We start from the raw sequence: 25,376 nt of genomic DNA, 5'->3' as shown, positions 1-25,376 counted from the left end.
ATTTTTAATGTAGACTCATTCCATAACTGTCCGATAAACATCTCCTTAGAGTAAATATCACCATGCGTTAGGCTTAAACTATACGTCGCATCCATCATACAAGTCCTTGTATAAGTTGTTGCTATAGCAACGATAACGTATCAAAAGAGCGCTCTGATGGTGCGTTCGAGTCATGTCGGGAGGATGGTATTTACGAGTTGGAGGAACGCCACCTCGAAGTTGTAATCACGAGTGGTGGAAACTCAGGGTCAGAGTTTCCGAATTGGGGGCGTGTCAGGAATAAAAGACGCAGGAATCGATACCGCGTCTGTACAGTAGTTGACGGTAAATTTGTCGAAATCGAACGTTTACTCGTCTCCGAAGCTGATTTCAGTTATTATACGTTTTCTGTATGAAGCAAGTTACTGTCAGGCTTTTTTTTATTGACAGTAAAACAAGCTAATTTCCTGCACCAAATACGAAAGCGTTGTACAATTACGATTTAATATGTAACGATGAACTTAGCAGCGGATTTCCTTCGTAGTCGCCGTAATTAACGGAAATAAATACGTCCCAGGAGGACTCGAAGGCGCAGGAATATAAACCCGTGATTTGAAGCTGAAAAGCTAAACTGTTATCAAAAGCGCCGTAGTATCACGCGTTCTCGGGTTCAGTAAACAGAACGTCTTCCTGCTGACAGTTTCACAAACGCTAACGAGCGACCAGGATTTCACGTTTGAGGGAGTCGGGAATCTAACGAAAGCACTCCAACATCCAGCACATAAAAAAGAACAAATAAACAAGCACCCGAGCCAGAACACAACACACACAGCTAGGAAGGATCAGGCCCAATCATCCTCGCCCGCTGGCAGCTCGTTCAGGGAGGAATAAAATGAAAAATAACCAGGAAATTGGTAACGTGAAAGCTGAAAGCTTGTTATTGTACTGCTTTCTCAAAAACCTCCAGAAAAATGGTTCCTTAAGGGTAAGCTCTGCTCGGCCATTTAATGCTGCTTGCACACGTCGTGCTGTTTTCATCGACAAGCCCGAAGTGTTTTATTCCTTTTACACCACAGCAATTTGCGAACGATTACAATTTTTTAAAAAATAATTAATTAAACAATGACATCATATTTCGTCATTTCCTCACCAGTCTGTCTTTTCTTCTCTCTTTTGGAGTTAATAAGACACATAGCTTGTTACCGAGAACGAAACAAAAACAAAGCTCAAACTCCTCTAACCACTGACACTGGAGACTCCTTCCGTAAATGTTAAGTAAACGTCTCCTTACAGAGGATTTCACCAGATGAACACCTTATGCCCCGCCCACTTTCACACTCTTTTGACTCACATCGCTACAAAAACTCACATCGCTACTACTTGGTGCTTTTTAGCTAGAACTCTTTAGCTACTTCCTCTGGACAGGCCTTAAAGGCTCCATGTAGAACCCTATAACGGTTTTAATGTCACAAGAGTTTTAATCAACAAGCAAAAAATCAATTCAACCGAATGACTCACATCGTACGAATTCCTCATGAAATCAGAATTCCGAATATGAATTCAAGTCCGAGAATTCCAGCCGAGTCCAAGTTTTTGTCCCACACGTGAATGGGAAATATTTAAGTAAGTAAGTAAGTAAGTAAGTAAGTAAAGTAAGTATTCTGCTGTATAAGTCTCTATGTACGTTGTTACTATAGAAACAATAAGATATTATTTCAATAACCTATCATTCGAGCACAATAATATAAACCTGTGATTTGTCTTGAAGCCGGAACGACAGTCGGCTCCTCCCGACCAATCAGAAACGAGGATCCAGCAGTGTCATGGTATACTTATTGTATAAATTTTAAAATGCATTTTGAGCACATGCATTTTCCTCGAGATCAGGTTGAAACCGCCAGCAGTAGCTTGGCAATGTTTTGAAAATCCGCCCTTCACACAAAAGCCACTTAACATTTACTCTGCTTTAAGAGGGTTAATTGTTGCAGACTGCTATAGAACAACATTAGCACTCTCTGGAGTCTCTTCATGATTCTGCATTCCCAGTACGCTCAGGTAGGCTTTGGTTAAGTACACCGGCGGCATGCGCGTCCCGCGGGATGATAGAGCTCGCTGTAGCGTAATTGATTTTCTGGTTAATGCTGACACTTAAAGACGAGCGCAAACTTCTGTCCTTGTCCAAGGCCGGCTGCTAATTTTGGATTTTCAACTCTTCCCCATGTGTCCTGAACCCTTGCTGAGGGGGAAATCGACTCTGAATCGATGCTCCTGCCTTCCCAAAGCATGGGGGACGAAGAGAGTGAAAAATCAACAGCCACGAGCCTGCGCGAGGGACTCGGGGATCGTGATTGATGCGCTCCACGTCCGCCATCGCTGCTAATTTATTTCCCGTTGCTTCATAGATCTGTAATTATCTTGTATTGAGTGGCGACGCGAGTCGAGTCCTCAGAGGGTCATTGTAGTCTCCTTGTGATCTCATTGAGTGTGAGTGGAAACACAACCCAAATTGGGTTGATTACACTGCAAAATCCAGTCCGTGATGAGTCTTGAGAATTCTTCCAGCTTGAAATGTTTCAATTTAAATAAATGACAGCAGAGGGCTTGATTTTTTTTTTTTTTTCAACTAACATCCTGAAAAAGGATTTTATTGCTTTCTAGTTCTGCTTCTATTTCAGTTATCCTTGTATGGACTGTGTCCACATTCTGAACTCAGTGCTAAATGAGTTCTCTCAAACTCATAATGTTAACATTATGACTCTTCGGTCTGATATAAGGACTAGATGTAAAGTATTCTTTCAGGTAGCGGATGGTTCCTATGGCTATCAGACGATCACCCACTAGCTAACGTTACATCGTTATACCTGTCTGCTAGTTCAACTTTAATCACCTTTAATTGGAAAGTTGCAGGCTGTTGTTTCAAATTAATTTAAGAAAGTGGCATATAACAGCATTCGAAAATCTGAATCATTTTTGGTTTTTGTGAATTTGTAACAGGAATTTTGTGAATTCATGTAAATTCATGTGAATTTGTTTAAGCCTGTAAATTTGTAAGATGAATTTTCCATCCATCTTCTATACCGCTTTATCCTTTTCAGGGTCACGGGGAACCTGGAGCCTATCCCAGGGAGCATCGGGCACAAGGCGGGGTACAACCTGGACAGGGTGCCAATCCAAAGGTGAATTTTGAGAATGGTAAATTTATAACGTGAAAAAAAATTCATTTGTAACGTGAATTCGGTGACTGTTGTAAACTTGTGAAGGCTGTAAATTCGTAACGAATTTTGTGAGGGTTGTAAATTTTTCATGTGAATTCCGTGAAAGTTGTAAATTCATATTTTTGAATTTCGCGAGTGTTTGTAAGTTTGTCATTTGAAATTGTGCGAATGTTGCAAATTCACAATGTACATTTTGTGAAGATTGTGAAATTCATAACAAAGTTCGTGAAGGTTGTAAACTTGTAAGATGAATTTTGTGAATTTAGTATTTGAAATTGTGTGAATGTTGCAAATTCATAATGTACATTTTGTGAAGGTTCTCATAACAAAGTTCGTGAAGGTTGTAAACTTTTAACATTTTAAATTTGTCATTTGAAATTTTGTAAAGGTTGTAAAGTTTGTAACATGAATTTTGTGGATGTTAGAAATTTGTCATTTGAATTTTGTAAAGGTTGTAAATTCGTAACATGAATTTTGTAAAGGTTGTAAATTCATAACATGAATTTTGTAAAGGTTGTAAATTCGTAACATGAATTTTGTAAAGGTTGTAAATTCTTACGTGAATTTTGTAAAGGTTGTAAATTCGTAACATGAACTTTGTAAAGGTTGTAAATTCGTAACATGAATTTTGTAAAGGTTGAAAATTCGTAACATGAATTTTGTAAAGGTTGTAAATTCGTAACATGAATTTTGTAAAGGTTGTAAATTCTTACGCGAATTTTGTAAATGTTGTAAATTCGTAACATGAGTTTTGTAAAGGTTGTAAATTCTTACGTGAATTTTGTAAAGGTTGTAAATTCGTAACATGAATTTTGTAAAGGTTGTAAATTCGTAACATGAATTTTGTAAAGGTTGTAAATTCATAACATGAACTTTGTAAAGGTTGTAAATTCGTAACATGAATTTTGTAAAGGTTGTAAATTCTTACGTGAATTTTGTAAAGGTTGTAAATATGTCATTTGAATTCCGTGAAAGTTGTAAATTCATAATATAGGAGTTTTGTGAAAGTTGTAAATTCATAACATGAATATCGTGACAGCTGTAAATCGGTAACATGAAGTGTTTGTGTTTGAAAGTTGTAAAATTTTTTGCTCCATTTTCTACGATCCAATTACAACAGATTTCAGGCGTTGTAATGTTAGCTAAACACCTAGCATCCTTCTTGAACAGACGCCACAGCGCTGTAGAATTCTCGATGCTGATTGGTCAGAAGGTTGAAAAACTGTCACAGATAGCAGCTCTGACAGCAGGCAAACATGGGTTTAGAGTAAAGTAGATCTACCAAAAGAAAAAAACACAAAAATCCCAGCTGCAACCCGCAGCACATGGCGTGTTTCTCTCACTTCCTTCAAGTGAGTAAATTCAGATTCAAATCGCTTTCTCTGTAGCCTTCGATTGGAAATGAGACCTCCTCACTCAGCTGTGTGATTTCTGTGCTCTCACCTTACAGAACCTCACCGAGGTGGAGAACACACCAGAACTGTATGACAAAAGCAGCACAGTATTTGATTTCGCTTCAACACTAAACAGATACCAGACTGAGCAATGCTCCTCTTCTTGGGCTGTCAATGTCAACCTCAAGAAATAAATAAAAGACAGAAAAGAAAGGTAGAAGCGGAGACGCGGGGATGTTTTCGCTCTGCAGGGGAAGTTTACACAGTGAACGTGCTCTGCTGGAGTAAATTAAGGGAAACATTTCCAGAAGATTATAACTCTCCTGTGACATTTTAAACGGCCCAGATGATTAAAATCTCGAAAGACAATCCCGCCTGCTACCGCTGTTGCACATGTCCTCTCTTTTCCATCACCCGACAATGTCCCCTAGAGAAACGGGTCTTAATTAGTACCCATTTGGGTAATGGGCTTGGCTGAGCTTTGGCCTGGCGTGATGGCGACATGTCAGTTCCAGAGTTCTCTCATCATGTGAGATCACAAACTAGCTTTGAGTTTCTCTCTCTCTCTCTCACACACACACACACACAGATACACACACACATGGTGCACAACCTCTGCTCATTAAAAGCTAATTATCCTCATTTGCATTTTAGCCTGTTGTTTTCATCTTAGCATCTCCGCGTCTAGACGAGTTGCGAGGAATGTTTGAATAGGAGTTTTAATTGGACTCCTGTTGATGAGTTTGAGAGGTAGATATTTCACTTCACGTCCCACAACATGCATTATTCCCCCTTTACAGATCCCAAAAGGAAAATAATCAGCACCGGGGCGGTGTGATGAAGCGGAGGAACTTTTATCACCCCTATGCTGATAAGTATTATTTTCCTATACCAGCATGCCCCAAAGTGATTTACTGTATTGCTCTTACACCACAGCAATTTGCCCACAAATACTTTTATTTATTTATTTATTTACATATACCTTTTTTTAATTATTTAAAAAAAAATTTTTTTTACAAACAACAGAACGTACATTTTTAAATCTATTTATAGTTGCATTTAATGCTGTGGAATGCCCATGAAACAAGGTAGTTCAATTTGTTTGCTTCTGTTATAGCAGTTATAAACAGTCTTTCCATCAAAAGCATCTGTTTTCTCTCTCTCCAAAACAAAAAAAAATCAAAAAAATGCAACTTGTCATGTTGCCATGGAACCGGAAAGTGTAAACTAAAGGTGTAAACCTCAGGTTAACCCTAACCCTAAACCTAACCCTATCCCTCACCCTAACCCTAAACCTAACCCTTACCATATCCCTAACCCTAACCCTAAACCTAACCCTAACCCTATCCCTCACCCTAACCCTAAACTTAACCCTATCCCTAACCCTAAACCTAAACCTAACCCTAACCCTATCCCTAAACCTAACCCTAACCCTATCCCTAAACCTAACCCTATCCCTCACCCTATCCCTAAACCTAACCCTATCCCTAAACCTAACCCTATCCCTCACCCTAACCCTAAACCTAAACCTAACCCTATCCCTAAACCTAACCCTATCCCTCACCCTAACCCTAAACCTAAACCTAACCCTATCCCTAAACCTAAACCTAACCCTATCCCTCACCCTAAACCTAAACCTAACCCTATCCCTAAACCTAACCCTATCCCTCACCCTAACCCTAAACCTAAACCTAACCCTATCCCTAAACCTAAACCTAACCCTATCCCTCACCCTAAACCTAACCCTATCCCTCACCCTAAACCTAACCCTAACCCTATCCCTAAACCTAAACCTAACCCTATCCCTCACCCTAACCCTAAACCTAACCCTATCCCTCACCCTAACCCTAAACCTAACCCTAACCCTATCCCTAAACCTAAACCTAACCCTATCCCTCACCCTAAACCTAACCCTATCCCTCACCCTAAACCTAACCCTAACCCTATCCCTAAACCTAAACCTAACCCTATCCCTCACCCTAACCCTAAACCTAACCCTAACCCTATCCCTAAACCTAAACCTAACCCTAACCCTATCCCTAACCCTAAACCTTACCATATCCCTCACCCTAACCCTAAACCTAACCCTAACCCTATCCCTAAACCTAAACCTAACCCTAACCCTATCCCTAACCCTAAACCTTACCATATCCCTCACCCTAACCCTAACCCTAAACCTAACCCTATCCCTAACCCTAAACCTAAACATAACCCTATCCCTCACCCTAACCCTAAACCTAACCCTAACCCTATCCCTAACCCTAACCCTAAACCTAACCCTAACCCTAAACCTAACCCTATCCCTCACCCTAACCCTAAACCTAACCCTAACCCTATGCAACAATCCGATATTTGAGGAGATCTCTCAATGAAACGATGTGATATGATTTCGTGTATGCAACAAAAAATTGTCCAAATCTCAAACTCCTCTGTTACAAAGACTTTTCCTGGTCAGAAACCGTAAAGTTTTAAAACACTGACACTGGAGACTCCTTCCGTAAACGTTTCCTTTTCCTAAAAACGGCTCCTTACACAAAAACACTTCACCTTAACGCTGATTTTAAAAATTGGTTTATAACGTCCGACATTTTTTTCACAATTGCCGTGTTGCCATCTTTCATACAGATCGATGGATATCTTCACTTGTCCTTGAGTAAGACCTTCTTGCTGAAGATCTTGCCCAGTATGCATGTAGAAGAAAGAAGAAGTCGAGGCTCTTCATCTCTTCACTGTTTTCCAGCACACCTGAGCCACGTCTTCATCTGAGAGCCTGATAATTAGCTGAAGAATTGAATGCTGTGTGTTAGAACGGAGAGAATTAGCACACTGGCAGTGCTGTGCTCCTAAAGCACTGATGAGGAGCGATGCTTGTCCAGCAAACCCAGCATGGCCCGCTGAGCGTGGCATCATCTGCTGCGATTTGTTCCAATCCATTACGATAACACCTGAGAAGACCAGCCGAGTTTCCATCTCGGTTAAGGAGACCATTAGTGGAATATTAGCGGAAACCTCAGACGTAGTCCAACAGCCAAGACATCCCGACAGGAGTCTGAATTTTGCTTCTTGTGGATTGCACTAATGTGGATGACAAGTAAGGGAAGCTTATAGTTACCAGTTTAGCAATGCTTCTTTGGATCTTTGGATAGTTATGAGTTCTTAGCTGGATAAGCGGATAAACTAACACGATTAAAAGAACGGTGGCTCTGATGGTCGTCTAACAATAAACTGACTAAAAACTTATTGTTATTCAACTACGATAAATATGTAATTGTTCATATTGCAGATTTCTTTAAGGAAATGTTTACGGAAGGAGTCTCCAGTGTCGGTACTACCACCGGTGTCAGTGGTAAAGCTGTAACTTCAGGATTTCCGACACAGGATGGTTCTCAGGACAGAATTGCACTTTTTCCGGTGTCTGGCTAACATGACAAGCTATGCTTTTGGTTTGTTTGTTTTATTTTATTACCTTCAAGATTGCGGGGAAGAAATAGCAGCTGATGTTCTATAACATTAAAAGTAGCTAGGAATGAATAAAAAGTACGACGTGATGTTCTAAAGGAATTGACGTGGCATAAGAGGAATAAAAACGCTTGACGTCACTCGTTGTGGGACTAAAGCTCACTAAGAACACTTTTAAAAAGCGTTTACATCTGATCGTGTAAACTTATTCGTTCATGCTAGTTGTCACGATACAAAGTGGCCAGATAAATAGAAAATACAGACAAATAGATATTGTAGCGATAGATATCAGGTTCTCTGGTTTTTACTATATTTGTGCCTGAATTCTTAAACGACGAGAGCTTCTGGGCTTTTCTTTCCCCCTTCCTTTATATTCTATGGCATAATTGCAATTACGAAAATTGCAAATGAATACATCTGGTGATTATTCAACCCTCTGTTGTTATTGTCACATCTGTTATAGTTTAGATTGAAGATCTGCTTGAAGACATCTTGAGAACCCCCCCCCCCCCACACACACACACACACCCAAGATTAACAACATTTTATGACGTTTTTAAAAAAAAGAAATATAGAGTAGAGATACTAGCAGATGGGATTCATTAACTAACCGTACACCTACTATGTGCACATGCTACACTGGCCAGTGAGTGCAGATTGAAGTAAATTAAGGCTGTAAAGAAGAACTGATTAGAAACAGAAAACATGTCCAATAGTCTACAAAATGACTGCATTGGTTTACAAGCTTAGAGACAATTAAATTAGAAAATGTACACTCCCTGGTTCGCACAAAAGTAATGACGTGCAAAACCCGCAACATTGCGATAAACAAACACGATAACACTTGTCTCTCTTCTCATGATAAACTTAATCATATTGTTTTGCACGAATCGTATCAGTGGTGAATCGAATTGTATAGGTGCCGAATCGAATCGTATCGGTTCTGGATCGAATCGTATCACAGCTGAATCAAATCATAGTGCTTCTGATTCGAATCCTATCTACGCTGAATTTGAATGTATCGGCGCTGAAACGGATCGTGTAGCAGCTGACTCGAATCGTGTACGTGCTGAATTAAATCGGATCGGTTCTGAATCAAATCGTATCATGCTGAATTGCATCGCTGCTGAAGCAAAACATATTGTGCTGAATCGAATCGTGTCATTATTGAATCAGTTTGTATGACTGCTTACTGAATCATATCGATACTGAATCGGATCGTATTGCTATTTATTCGAATCGTATCGCCGCTCAATTGATCATAACAGTGCTGAATCAAATCGGTTCGCTGCTGAATCGAATTGTATCACTTCTGAATCAAACTAAATTGCTGATGATACTGATACTGAATCGAATCGTATAGCTTCTAAATTGAACCAAACTGCTGCTGAATTCAATTGTTTCGTTGCTGAATCTAATCGTATCGGTGCTGAATCAAATAGTATAGGTTCTGAATCAAATCACAGGTTCAGTAGTGATCATTTTTGTATTGACTCGTATACTACGTACAGTATCGAGATGTGCATCGTATCATCGGAAAGAATGAACTTCCACACCCCTATGTTAAACAGGCAATATCTTGTGTTCGTAGCCGCCACACATTTTCAGATTTTTGCGTTTTAATAAACATGAATAAGCTTCAGAAGGCTGCAACCAGAAGCCACTTTTCTCTGCACATCTATTTAAGGTGCTCTTCAAATTCAGGTGGCAAATAAGGGTTCATGAATAGCGCTTTGTTACAGCATCAGTGCAGCTCCATAAAGCTGACATATTTACATCTCACACGCTTCTGTTCGTATGCGCTTTCTGTTTCCATTATTTTCCTTTCAGGAGCTTTTGCGGCTGGAAATGAACCTCGCAATCCAGGTCAGGTGAGTACCTCCAGAATATCAAACTAATATATTTACAAAATTCACGTACCAGCAAATGCTTTTAGGCAGAATCGACAGGATCGACAGATCTGAGCACAGAGTCCTAACTCTGGTACTCAAGCATGAGCAGCCATGTACGGCCCATGAATTAATAATTAGGCAATAAACCTTAAGCTCCTGGCGAAGTCTGCATCATGACTCATTGCGATCGTAAAGAGAGAGCATATTTTATAAAAGGTGAAATTCAGACCATGTTCTTGGGATGTTCGTCCATGTCTGAAAATGTATCAATCATAACGGAAGCAAATACTAGAGCAATGAAAAGAGCTGATATACGTCAAAGTTGGTCCAAAAACAAACAAACAAACAAACAAACAAACAAACCAGTCAAGTGCAAATGTTTGTGCACGCTTAGGCCAGAATGAATGCATTAAAGAAATGTAATTTATCACAACAGGACATTTAACGTGTTAGATTTTTCCACCTCCTGTAATCATAAAAGGTCACGCGTAGCGTAGCGTATGTTAAGATGTTATATAGTGGGTATTTCTGGTTAATAACTCAGATGTCAAACATGTTCAGATCTGCATCATTCCAGGCTCACTGCAAAACTTTCTGTTGATTTGGCATTATGGGTTTGTTTTTTTTTATTACACTTACTGAATTTTTTAGCTTCCTGGAATTCTTTGTACTTGAAATAAGTTGGAAAATTAACGTACATTTTCAGCTTTTTTCATTTTGAAAGAAGAAGAAGAAGAAGAAGAAGAGCAAACTGTTGCGAAATTCCTAAGAATTCTAACAAGCGGGGACAATTTTGATGGATTTCATCCAGACTTATTAGCAGAAGCGCAATGACGTCTAACTCCGCCCCTTAAGCCTCGCTATTTGCTCGGATAAAAGGGGGATTGCGCAATTAGGGTGCCATTACTTTTACAAAAATACGTGTCTACTATATCTACAGCCGACTACAACCACGCGTTCCCTTACAATATAATCGTTACGAAATCCTATGATTTTTTTTTGCGTTAACATCTCGTGCTCGAATCGTCCTTTTCCACGAGTCGTCCCGTACACGTCATGAAAAATGGACGTTTTTGCTCATTCGCACATTCACCCCTGTGAAACATTCGGGAATATTGCACGGAAATCACAGGAACGGGAAGTTGCGTCTTCCGAATTTCCCGAAGATCACGTGAAGAAGAAGAGTACGCTCTTTCATCCTATTGAGTATTCGTTATATTCATTTTAATGCTGAAAATTAAAAAAAAACAAAAGTCGATGGAGTAAATCATTAGAATGTCCTTAATGGTCCTCATGCCGTTAGCATGAATTGTAGCTAACAACATTTTGTATATTTGTTAATTCCTGCTAATCTCAACCGTCGTACTCACTTAGGAGCAAACAGCGCTGCAATGGAAGCTTGTAATAAATGAGAAATTGTTGCCTGAGATGGATTAACACGTTTTTTCTAAGACTCAATGTCAAAAACTCTCATTTGCATGATTTCAGTCGTGCAATTACCGAGACCCTGAGATCACAATGCTAATAAATACTACTTCGGTTCTCGACTCCTTGTCTAACCGCGGCCCATCACTGTTTTTATTCACCTCCTTTAATGACGGAACGGAGAGTCTTTTCGCACTCCTGTTGGTGTTGATTATTAACCTTCCCGTGAACCGTCAATTAATCCCCTTAAGCAGGCCGCTGAGCCGGAGTGAAGCTCCACCACCGAGCTCCTCGCCCTCGCGGCTATTCTGCTCCGAGGAGATTGTGTACGGCGACTTAATTTGCTACATATGTCATGTTCTCCGTGCAATCTTGCCATGCGTTATAGCCCATTCTGCTGGGATTCCCAATCCGTGCTCGGGGGCTGATTCTCCATCTCCCAGGAGAGCAGCGCAGGAGCAGGGGGAGGGAATTAAGAAATTAAAATGATTTACTGCTCCGGAGGATTACCAGGTCGACCGTGCCGGCGTTTCTCTGCTTCCACAATACAGGAGCTGAGATAAATAATATAAACTGCGAAAGCCAGGTTACTCTTGTGTGCACTTTGGGGAGATATTAAAATTTGGTGCAGGAGGTGAATTCGAAAGAGCACCTCAGAAAAGGAGAAAATAGAGAGAAAAGAGAGCGAGGGAGGAAAAACAGGACGCAGACGCAGCCCAGCAACAAAGATTTTCTCCACGAACCGTTTCTTTGGGTGCAGTCTGGGTCAAGCAATATACTGTCTCGCTCACAGGGCTGTTAAATAAAGACAGAAAATAGGCAGCGGTGTCGGAGAGACAGAGGACAGCATCTCGCTATAGTATATGTGTGATAGATCTGGAGTGGGTCTATCAAATTCCTTCACTAATCTTATTTACTTACGGTAAATGTACATGCTCGTGTATGTGATTATTAATGAGCTTTTAATGTTATACTGCTACACACATTAGCATACAGTGTGTTCATGTCACTTAAGTCACGGAGGTTTTATTAATATACTCTCGTGCATACAGTATTAGAATATTATAATTATATAATAATGATAATAATAATAATAATAATAATAACAATAATCTATTTTCAGTTCCAAAATTATCTTTTTTAAAAGCCATTTGTTACAGGATCATATGACAGAAGATTTGACGTGTTTTCTGCGATATCCGAAACGTTTTCTGCGATATCCGAAACGTTTTGTCCGATATCCGAAACGTTATCTGCGATATCCGAAACGTTATCTGCGATATCCGAAACGTTTTCTGCGATATCCGAAACGTTATCTGCGATATCCGAAACGTTTTCTGCGATATCCGAAACGTTTTGTCCGATATCCGAAACGTTTTCTCCGATATCCGAAACGTTTTCTGCGATATCCGAAACGTTTTGTCCGATATCCGAAACGTTTTCTCCGATATCCGAAACGTTTTCTGCGATATCCGAAACGTTTTCTGCGATATCCGAAACGTTATCTGCGATATCCGAAACGTTTTCTCCGATATCCGAAACGTTATCTGCGATATCCGAAACGTTTTGTCCGATATCCGAAACGTTTTCTGCGATATCCGAAACGTTTTGTCCGATATCCGAAACGTTTTGTCCGATATCCGAAACGTTTTCTGCGATATCCGAAACGTTTTCTCCGATATCCGAAACGTTATCTGCGATATCCGAAACGTTTTCTGCGATATCCGAAACGTTATCTGCGATATCCGAAACGTTTTCTGCGATATCCGAAACGTTTTCTCCGATATCCGAAACGTTTTCTCCGATATCCGAAACGTTTTCTGCGATATCCAAAACGTTATCTGCGATATCCGAAACGTTTTTTGCGATATCCGAAACGTTTTCTGCGATATCCGAAACGTTATCTGCGATATCCGAAACGTTTTCTGCGATATCCGAAACGTTATCTGCGATATCCGAAACGTTTTCTGCGATATCCGAAACGTTATCTGCGATATCCGAAACGTTTTCTGCGATATCCGAAACGTTTTGTCCGATATCCGAAACGTTTTGTCCGATATCCGAAACGTTTTCTGCGATATCCGAAACGTTTTCTGCGATATCCGAAACGTTATCTGCGATATCCGAAACGTTATCTGCGATATCCGAAACGTTATCTGCGATATCCGAAACGTTTTCTCCGATATCCGAAACGTTTTCTCCGATATCCGAAACGTTATCTGCGAAATCCGAAACGTTTTCTGCGATATCCGAAACGTTTTCTGCGATATCTGATCCACCATTTTGTGCTGGTATTGACCTGATAATGGTGATCACAATCAATCAATAGATAGATAGATAGAGAGATAGATAGATAGATAGATAGAGAGAGAGATAGATAGATAAATGTGTGAAATAACTGAAATGTACTTCAGATTAAACGTGATTTTAGATCAAACATGAATAAATAGTATAGAGGACATTATACATCTTTCATTATGAGTATGATTCGACGGCTAACTCCGCCCCCATGCCAACTTTAACCATATTTTTGAACCATCATTTTGCAACCGTCAGATGATGTCGAACCAAACTGCCGTCCATTTCTCAGATGTGTCTTGACCCGTCCCCGTCTCCTTCTCCTTCTTCTTCATCTCTCCGTCTCAGTCCAGACGAACTGGTCTAACACATCAGTGTCCAATCTGTCGTCTCTGGTCGAGGTGCAATCCCATCCTCCTCCTGCTCACAGAGTTGTTTGACACCTTTCGTTTAGCTCTGATTGATCGATTGCTTTCACCGCAGAGTCAGAATGAGACGTGACGGTTATGTGCTCTCGCTCAGCCTCAGCGGGAACACAATACCGGAGAGTGTGTCTTCTCCGACTCGGGCCTCCCAGGAGACTCGGGCTAAGTGACAACGTTGCAATGAGGCGCCTGATGACCGACGCCTCTAAAAAACGGAGAGAGATGTTCCCATCAGACTGAGCCGACCTCTACTGGGAATTGGCTTCGGTCTTGGCTTTGCCGTGCTGCTTTAAATCATCGTGTACCTCAGAGAGAAATTAAAAATAAATAAATAAATAAATAAAAGTTTGGTCTATTTTCCCTAGAACAGATCTCGGACACTTTTTTGAAATGATCTCATCTCATCTGCGAATTTTTTATTTTCTTTTATAGGCTGAAATTTCCCTCACCAGCCCGCTTCATGAGCACGAGGGCGGCTGGAAACGATCCTGCCGAAACGTTTCACAGTAATTTATCATGACTGCCCATTACGGTGCCTGTTTAAAACGTTTAATCCACGAATTTTAATTTCAGCAGCTGGAAAAAAAAAAACTCCCCGTCACAAGCAATAAGACGGGAGGTGAAGACCGAGCCGTGCTGAGCCGTGCCTCTTATTAAACATGATATCGCTGACCTTTGCATGTGCTTAGACATTTCCTAAGGCGATAGGAAGGAAAGGAAAGGCCACAGCTGAGAGGGAGAGCTCGTCCAGTATGGCAGATGTGCGTGCGTATGTGTGTGTGTGTTAAATCCTCCCTAAAATATGACACTTTCAGCAAGAACTGGCTAGTTGCACTTACTGAGCTGTGAGATTTCTGCTTTCCAAAAAAAAGCGTGATGTAACGACAAAGGTGACAGTAATTAATAAATTAGAAGCTGCAGGTAAAGCTGTAGAAACCGAACGAGAATAATGGAACTGACTCTTAAATCATGGCGCTCTAATGGGTGTTGTCAAGCGCCATTTGTAAATGTAGCAGAAAAAAAAAAAGATCTATTAGGGATTAAATTGTCTGCCTAGCGATGAGGACAGTATGGGTTTTGTGTTGCAAAGATGGACAAATCAGTAGGCTGGGCGCTTGGGATTTTGTTCCTAGGCTATTTTTATTTTATGCCTAGATACTTCTTAAAACTTGGAATGACTTGCTTGACAATATTAATAATTAATATATGATATTCATCACAACCCCCCCCCCCCAAAAAAAAAAAAAACCCCATCCAGGATTTGTTTTATAATACAATTCAAAACAAGTTGATGTCTTCTCAAGGGCGTGTCCTCTCGTCCTGACGTTTCACGTTAACGCAAATGTTCTGATACGGTTTATCGTTTCTATAGTAACGACTTATTCGTTGTAGCTTGTACAGCGGATGCTACGCATAATCTCAACCGGCTGACGTAATAATAAAACATAAGAACAATATACTTGTCGATGTGCCGAAGGTTCTCTTCCCTGTTTGTTTTGTGTTTATGGAAGAAGTCTCCAGTGTCGGTAAAGCAAGGCAGAAGTTCTGTGTGAGTGCTGCTTAATAATCGGCGGCTCCTCCGTTTGTTCATACAGACCAAAATGTCCAAAGGCCCGCCCACTTGGTTTCTATTGGCTCACAAGTATAAGGCTCGTGAACTGACGGGTCAGGATTCACCTACATGCTGAAATGTAACTGCAAATGCGCCGTTCACATCGAACGTCCTTTCCCCTTCGGTGAATTGAACAGAAAAGCATATCGCTCTAGGAAGGAGTCAAAAAACATAAATACCAGGGGGTATCAGCACCTCTGAAATTCCCACAGATGTGATCGGAGAACTTTATCTTTGTCAGGAACCTCGTGGATCCGGAGCCTTTCATGGGAATGCTGAGCATGAGCTGGGAATACACCCTGGATGGCTCCTTTCTCCACCTGAGAATGTTGAGAAACCCCATATTGACACTGCGAGAAGATACAAAGACTCCGCTCAGACAGCAACCTAAACTCAAGGAACGCTACTAATTAATCAGCGTAGTCATAGGAACCGTTTATAAAACAGACTATTAGCAGTAATCTCTACGTAATGAATAAAAATCCAATCAAACAGCTTCATCGTCAGTAGAAAATCTTTAACATTTGACACAACTGGCTGGTAGTCGTGTTCTGATCTCTCCGACCAAAAAAAAAAAAGAAAAAAGAAAAGAAATAAATAGCAAAGTCTTGTGGGATGCATGTTAATGACAGTTCCAAAGCCTCGGTAAAGTCCTTTATTTCACGGTGTGATTTGCATTCTCCGAGTTCGGCGATGTGGTTTTAAATTAGATTGGGGAAATGGAACTGGCAACGCTGTCATTTAAGTACAGAAGGGCTGCGACCCATCTATGACTACCGGGACTGAACACGATTTAATAAAGACTTCCACTGAGGCTGGAGTCGTGATATTTGGAGCAGAGCACTCGTGTCAAAGCTGCCTGGCTTTTATGAACTTTTATGACCTCGTGCAGGGTGGGCTGGGCTTCTGAGGTATTGTTTTATGTGCCCTTGAGCTATAACGGGTGCCTTAGAGTCATCTCAGTTCACCTGTTAAACATCAATCTTAGGAAGCAGGTGTCCTAGTTTACCGACACTGTGAAATAGCAAAGTAACCCAAAACGTTCATTCTAAATTTCAGAAGAGTGAATTATCTTACAGCACTGACATCCTACGCTTACTGTATGTGCGTTATCATTGTAATACGTTATCGTTTCTATAGTAACGTCTCATTTAAAGGGACTTGTACGGAGTTTGCGGCGCACGTAGGCGTTTGAAAAAATGTGGAAACGTTGATACGGTGACGTCTTCTGTCAGGAGACGTTACGGGAGGAAAGGAGTCTCCGGTGTTAGCGCTTTGTAACAGTCGGAGGCAAAGCTGTAAGTTTTCTGAAACATTATTATTAAAAAACTTGCCATTCTTCTTTAATTAATGAAGAAAAGTAGTCAGTGGTATAAGAGGAATAAAACAGTACGGGGAATGCTGTTATAGGAAAATAATGAACTTCCTGTTGTAATAGTAACTCTTTTTCTTCACACAACTATGTCATTGATTAATTACGTATAACAGCACAACAATATATTGGGTTTTTTCCTTTACGTAATCCTTACAAAGAAGTCAGCAATGTTTAACACAGTACGTTTCTGACACTATAGTTAAGCTAATATTCAAAAGCACCATGCTTTTTTTTTTCCATGTTAGCGCGTTAGCTAACGGTAGTGATGCATACAGTTAGAGTGCGCCAGCTTAAGATGTAAACACGTATGATACAGTACGCATATCCTTTATTGCATTTATGTATGCTAGTTCTCGTGAACGATTTAAACAGCGTTAGCATGCTGTTAGCATGACTCAGCACTCGGGTATCCGTTGGCGTGTCTTATAAAATGAAGGTCTCAATTCAGCCTGGCATCTCTGAATCTTTACAAGCTCGACATTGTGTGCTGCTGTATACGTGTAGAAATGAGATGGCAATAAAAATCGATTTGACCCGAAGAGGTACAGATGATAAAGTCTGGCTGATCTCAGAGGTCCGGTCAGTCGAACACCAAGCCATAATTCCCCTGGACCGCGAGTGAGACAGTCTCCCCGTGCCCTCTGGTTAATGGGCACTAAACCACGGGCACCGGCGCTGCTTTGATCTGCTTGCTCACTATAAACCTTTTCATTTAAGCGTGTTTTATTTGCCTCCCACCTCATCCGGCTCTAATTCAATTTGCATGATAGCGCTGTGTGAGAGATTTCACGTTTCTCCATTCAGTCCCCGGATATCAATATCAGTCTCACGTAAAGACGCTCGCTACAGAGGCCTGCTGTCAATCCCTTACACTCATGTACAGAATGGAAATAAGTCACTGACGCCCTGAGACATGATGTAGATTAAATTTTGTGTGAAATCATAATGTTGATTCATGATTAGCGGATAGCGCAGAATATCATTGTGTTTACTGCCTATAGAAAGGAATACAGGACCAGAAAAAAAAAAAAAAAAGGTTATGATTTCTAACTTAACTTAGTAACGCTTTACATGAAGCTTCCAATATCTGTTTCATTATTTAACATTTTAATAAACCATTAGTACACATTAGTAACACTAACAAATTAACACTTTATTTTTTTTCGCCATAAAAGACAAACCAGCACGTGCTAGCCAGCTAACTCACAAGCCTCCATCTTTAGCTAGGCTGCGCTCAACGGTCATACTTCCTGGTTGCCTAGCAACATTTTTCTGACAAGTTTAATCAGCTACACTGCTAATGTATGTCATGTGTGATTGGTGCAGTTTGGTCTAATAACTCATCAAGCGTATTATTGTTCTTTTTTTTAAAAAAAAAAATATATATATATATATATATATATATATATATATATATATATATATATATATATAAACTAATAAGACCCGGAGGCAGTGCTGAATCTTTTCATTCATGTTTATCCGTGTGTCATGGCTGGGGTCCGCAGCGGGGGCTCAAAACACATGCAGGCAGTAATCAAAGGCAAATCCATTATCATAAATCAAAGCACAAGGAAAGGTTCAAAAGCGGAAAATTATATTCACACGACGAGGAGCCTAGAAACAGAAGAACAAGTAAACGATAGAAAGTAATAATGATGATGAACTACAATTGAGGACACCAGGAAATTGGGAAGTATTACAGGAGTCCTTGTTATTATTATTGCTATTATCATTTTTTTTTTTTTTAAATATGTATCTAAATATATATTTTTATTGGTCCACATCAGGGGTGCCAGGGATCATTTTAGGTAACAGGCCACATTACTCTTAATCCATGTGAGCTGAACCAAATAAATAAATCAGTTTAGTGACCAATAACACATTAACGAGAATTCACTTACACTTACACAACAGTGAATCTTACACAGAATGTAAAACTCCTTAGCAAAAACACATTTAGTGTTCGCGTCGTTAGTTTCGCGCTTCCGCCATGTTGATGTCAATGGTTTAGAAATCCACTCGGGATTACAATGGAACGTTTCAAATAAACACCTTTACGGTTGTGTTGCTTTAAAATTCGCAAAGAAGGTCAAATGGACAGAGCGTTCGGCTCATCTCTCCGCTCTCTCGCTCTCTCGCTCTCTGTCTCTTCCATATACGGATGGAATATTGTGTTCACGGATGGAATATTTTATTTGATCCGACCCCGGAGTGTAGCACTGACTTTGAAAAGCAGGACCTGAGACTCTTATTGAATACCACCACCTTTAGGGTTTCAAATCGAGCTTTTAATTGGCACGGGGCAGCAGAAACGCGTTGTACTCGGTGTAAACGGTGTGTTCGGAGCGTCGCTAGCGGCTAGGCTCTTTAGCTCCGTGTTTTGGATTCCTGATTCGAAATTGAAGAACCAAAGCTGGAGGCATGCAGCATCGGAATGCTCGTTTAACCTTTGTAGCTGAGGCATGCCAGAAATACCAGAATCGCTGCTTTTAGTCATACGGAGCTGGTGAGGAGAGATCAGTGAAGCAGATGACAAACTATTCCGCGTTTTGTTTTTGTTTTTCCGGTGAACATATTTTTCCTTTGTTGTAGTAGAACCGTAGCAGGTTGTGTTTTGCACGTCGCTCTGTCAAACGCACCTGTACGTAAGCTTTAAGCGTCTGCGCTCCCAGTCTCTAATCTAATATTGGATTTTCAAATATCGGGCTGTGTCTGTGTCGCATCGTAACGAATAGGGTAAAGGAAGTAATGAAGTGTGTGAAATGAAGTGAAATCGTAATGAATAGGGTAAAAAAAAAAAACAACCACCGCCGTACGAGTCGACTATCTGCAGAGCCGTCCGCTTTTTTTTTTTCTCTTTCCGTTGTTGTTCTCCGAAGGCTGGCTCTAATGATCTGCTCCTTGTTGCTAATTGTTATTGTGTCTGGAAGAACGAGGGGATTAAATCCGACGCAGGGATTATAAGGGATGAGGCAATTACGGTTGTTTCATTTCGAGCTCGATATCCGTCAGAGTGAAAGCGTGGAGGTGATTACTGCTGGAAATGCAAGAACGTATCAGTCCTGTAAAGGGAACTCACGAGCAACAGTGCCAGATTTTTCTCAAGGTTGAGAATGCTAGGATGCGAGGATGCTAGGTCCACGTGATTTATATTTATCAGCACCCCCCTACCTCAACATTCTCCTTAAGGCTTACGTTCCCTCACGCAATCTGCGAGCGGTTCGTGTTGACCGGCTGTGGATCGGGTGGTAGAGCGGGTTGTCCGCTGATCGTAGGGTTGGAGGTTCGGTTCCTGGCCCACGTTCTTTATTTGTCCCGTGTTAATTATGTACCACGGAACACGTTAAACACGTTATAACGTGAATGTCGGTGTATCGTCCCAGCCGTAACGCTCACACAGAACGGCGTCTAATCAATCAGCCCGGCTCGCAGCGGTCTGTCTCACAGTGTTATGTTTCATGATAAAACGTATCCATGGACATAAAGCGAGTCTTCGGTCCGACGCCAGCGAATCCTCCTCGAAGCCGTTTCCTCGCGGTAACGAGGCGAGTCGGGGAGCGATGGCAATCTAATGGAGCGCGATTGAATGAGAAATAATTGAATTATGTGGGGGCAAAATCCTCACAGCGGGAGAAGGAGAAAGAAGGCGAGACGTCTCGGCTGCTGACTGATGACGGGAACCTTTCAGGGCCGTGTGTGTCAGCCGCTTCTGACAGATGCAGCTCGTTTTGCTGCAGCAGAAGCAGGCGAAGTCAGGCATAAAAGCGTATATTGATGTATCTCGTGGCTTTAAGATTAGCCCTGTAAAGGCCAGGCTGGAAAGATTCGACATAATCTGAAAATCAACTCGAGTTCTGCTAGAAAGCTTGCAGGAAAGGTTCAGGGCTTCTCTTTGAGACGAGCGTGCATCAGAGGAGGCAACAAACAGGAGGTTTTAACTCTTGCGAAACTCGCCAGACAAACAAAGATCACTCTCATGAACACGTGAGAGTTCGGGCATCCTAGTGGGCATTTTATAACATTTTCTTGCATATAGCAGCACCCTAGGGGGCACTTCATCATGTTTTTCCTCACGTAAGGGCATCCTGGAGGGCACTTCACAATGTTTTCTTGCATATAGCAGCACCCTAGGGGGCACTTCATCATGTTTGTCCCACGTAAGGGAACCCTAGAGGGCACGGCATCATGGATTTTTCACTGGAAGCGCACCCTAGAGGGCACTTCGTTATGTTTGTCCCACGCAAGGGAACCCTATAGGGCACTGCATCATGGATTTTTCACCGAAAGAGCACCCTAGAGGGCACTTTATAACGTTTTCTTGCATATAGCAGTACTCTAGAGGGCACTTCATCATGTTTTGTCACATGCAGGTGCACCCTAGAGGGCACCTGATCACGTTTTATTGCACAAAGCGTCATCCTAAGGGGCACTTCTGTGTGTTTCTTCCATATAAGGGAACCCTATAGGGCTCTGCATCATCTATTTTCCACTGAAAGGGCACCCTAGAAAGCACTTTATGATATTTTCTTGCAAATAGGGGCACCCTGTAAGGCACTGCATCTACATTTACATTTACATTTATTCATTTCGCAGACGCTTTTATCCAAAGCGACTTACAAATGAGAAAATACAAGCAAATGAAGAAACATCTCAGTTTCTTCACTTTAAGGACACCGTGCAGGGCGCTTCATCAGTTTTTTTCCACTGGAAGGACACCCTAGAGGGCACTTCAATGTGTTTTATAACACATAGGGGTATACCAGAAGGCATTTAGTGATATTTTTTTCCATTTGAGGCATATCCATTAGGACAGTTCATCACATTTTCTCCATTGTAAGGGCATCCTAGAGGGCACTTTATCGTGTTTTATCTACTGTTAGCACTCTATAGGGCAGTGGGGAATAGGGGAAGTGGGGGTCGGGGTGGATGGAGCTGGCAACCACTAGTGCTTTTAGAGTTTGGGGGCTTTTACTTGTAAAGTTTCTGGAGAATGAGAGATTGTTTTTCAAAGCTTGGTAGTTTGTATATATTTATTGTAAAAAATTCTTAAGGCTCTTCATTTTATTCTCACAATTTCAGCATCTGGTTTGCAGTTTTGTTGGATTCCCTGTAGCTCATCCATCTCCAGAGTTTCCTGGAGGGTTTTTTTTTTTGTCGCCATCTTGTCAAAATCATTTCCCACGTTACCGCAACTCCATTAAACACACTCAATACGGAAGGCATGTGGCCATCTGACCCATCGGAAGCTCAGGTCTGTTCACAGGCTGTGATGAAGGCCCACCCCGAAGGCTCTGTTCATTATGATTAGTGCTTCCACATTCATCCATCTGTCACCAGCTCTCTGCGTCGCGTCGCGTAGCCAGCGGCAAGTGATCTAATAAACGCCAGTCTCGATGAAGCCATCCGCCTGAAAGAAATCAGAAATGTAATCAGGAGCTCTCCTACTTCGCCTACACCTACTGGAGAAGAACAGCACGTGAACGGAGCGCAGACGCTGATGTACGTTTGTTTGTCTCTTCCTGCTGTCGCAGATGTGTATCTTTAATTATGTGGACACTGACACAGTGGAGTGAGCTTCATCCCACTAAAGAGCAGCGGAATAATCCCGGCATTAAGAGTAAAGCCTTCCTGTGAATATTTCAGCTTTCATAGTATCATTGCAGGAAGGTTTGCAAAGCTTATGTTAACACCTGTCTCGCAATCTGCCTGTGTGTTCTAAACAGCCATTGGTATTCTGTATCACACGCACACATGCGCACTCACACACACTCACTCACACACACACACACACGCACGCACGCACGCATATGCTCAAAAGTGTTGCCATCTTCTACCACACATCAATTTGATCATGAAGGGAAAAAAAGGAGCAATCACAAACCCTTAACATCTACTGTTTTCACATTAAACCCCTGCTTATTAGAGCAGCTGAAGGTGAAAATGCAGTTTGCATTTGATGGAAGTGTGTGTGTGTGTGTGTGTGTGCGTGTGTGTGTGTGTGTGTGTAATTCATTTTCACTGTTTTATAGTCTTCAAACGTGCTGCTCTTAATATCACACTGAGCTGCGACGAGTTTATAACCTTCTAATGTAATCTATCTCTCTACCTGTCTGTCTGTTTCTATATATCTATCTTTTTGTCTATCTATCTGTCTGTCTGTCTATCTATCTATTTATCTATCTATCTATCTGTCTGTCGGTCTGTCTGTCTGTCTGTCTGTATCTATCTATCTATCTATCTATCTATCTAGTGATGAGTGATTAGTGAGCAATGATTAGTGATCACAGAGGAGTGATTAGTGATAAGTGATTAGTGTTCAGTGATGAGTGTTCAGTGATGAGTGATTAGTGTTCAGTGATGAGTGATCAGTGATTAGTGATTAGTGTTCAGTGATGAGTGATCAGTGATGAGTGATCACAGATGAGTGATTAGTGCTCAGTGATGAGTGATCGGTGATGAGTGATCAGTGATGAGTGATCAGTGCTGAGTGATTAGTGATTAGTGATCACAGATGAGTGATCAGTGATTAGTGATCACAGATGAGTGATTAGTGTTCAGTGATGAGTGATCAGTGATTAGTGTTCAGTGATGAGTGATCAGTGATTAGTGACGAGTGATCAGTGATTCGTGTTCAGCAATGAGTGATCAGCGATGAGTGATCAGTGATTAGTGTTCAGTGATGAGTGATCAGTGATTAGTGACGAGTGATCAGTGATTCGTGTTCAGCAATGAGTGATCAGTGATGAGTGATCAGCGATGAGTGATCAGTGATTAGTGTTCAGTGATGAGTGATCAGTGATGAGTGATCACAGATGAGTGATTAGTGATCAGTGATTAGTGTTCAGTGACGAGTGATCAGTGATTAGTGTTCAGTGATGAGTGATCAGTGATTCGTGATCACAGATGAGTGATTAGTGATCAGTGATTAGTGTTCAGTGATGAGTGATCAGTGATTAGTGATCACAGATGAGTGATTAGTGATCAGTGATTAGTGTTCAGTGATGAGTGATCAGTGATTAGTGATCACAGATGAGTGATTAGTGATCAGTGATTAGTGTTCAGTGATTAGTGTTCAGTGATGAGTGATCAGTGATCACAGATGAGTGATTAGTGATCAGTGATTAGTGTTCAGTGACGAGTGATCAGTGATTAGTGTTCAGCAATGAGTGATCAGTGATTAGTGATCACAGATGAGTGATTAGTGATCAGTGATTAGTGTTCAGTGACGAGTGATCAGCGATGAGTGTTCAGCGATGAGTGATCACAGATGAGTGATTAGTGATCAATGATTAGTGTTCAGTGACGAGTGATCAATGATGAGTCATTAGTGATCACAGATGAGTGATTAGTGATTAGTGTTCAGTGAGTGTTTAGTAACATTATTGCACTTGTGTTTAAAGTTTTAAAGTTCATGACTTGGTGTGAGTCAGTATCAGCAGCTGCTTTCGTATTTTCACAGTACAATATAGATTTTTCTTTTGTATTAACTTTATCTAAACTGTCTAAAAAAATTCTGAAAAAAATAAGACAACGCGCAAACCTAAAAGCACCATGGGATTCCTGCAGGCCGTTAGTGTGTGTAATATTAATGACTACAGATAAGTCTGTGTTTCTCTTTCTGCCAGAGTTTCAGTTCGAGGATGAGAGAGGAACCCTCAGGCTTCAGCTCCTTGTTGAATCTTCTCATGCGTCGGCCATGTTTGTTTGGTCTTACACTAATCCCATCTTGTTTCTTTTCATCACACCCTTCCCTCCTCTCAAAGAGGATTTCCATGCTCTAATTAGGTGTATCAGAGTAATCTGCGAATCCTCCGCCACGGCACCGCTCTACACATCGAGGGCCGGCCGTGCCATTGTAGCGCTGACAGCATTAGCGTGCTAACTCAGACGATCCGGGGTGGCGAGGGCGTCTCCATATTGACTGTATCAAATCTAATCCCATGCTTCTTTGTTCGCATTGACCCTGAGCACATGTCAGGCCCGGTTGAAAGGGCTCGTTCGCTTTGAAACGTTATCCCGAAAATGTTCCCACCCTAGCCGGTGGCCGTGCGCAGATCTGATTGGCCTGAGCGCATCTGTTTCACAGGAGGGGAAAAGAAAAGACGAGGATTTGTTCAGATCCGTGCAAGCATGATGAGAGTGCGACGACGGGAATAAAGGCGAGAGGGGATCTGAGGGTGCATAAAGGCAAGACAGGGCCTCCTGGCTTTCAGAGTGATCGCTCAAGCGTGCACACACACACACACACACACACACACACACACACACACACACACTACAGGACCCTGCAGGAGACGTA

This window comes from Ictalurus furcatus, chromosome 20 (genome assembly GCF_023375685.1).
Source record: "Ictalurus furcatus strain D&B chromosome 20, Billie_1.0, whole genome shotgun sequence".
NCBI classification, from domain to species: Eukaryota; Metazoa; Chordata; class Actinopteri; order Siluriformes; family Ictaluridae; genus Ictalurus; species Ictalurus furcatus.
This window is presented reverse-complemented; position numbering follows the sequence as displayed.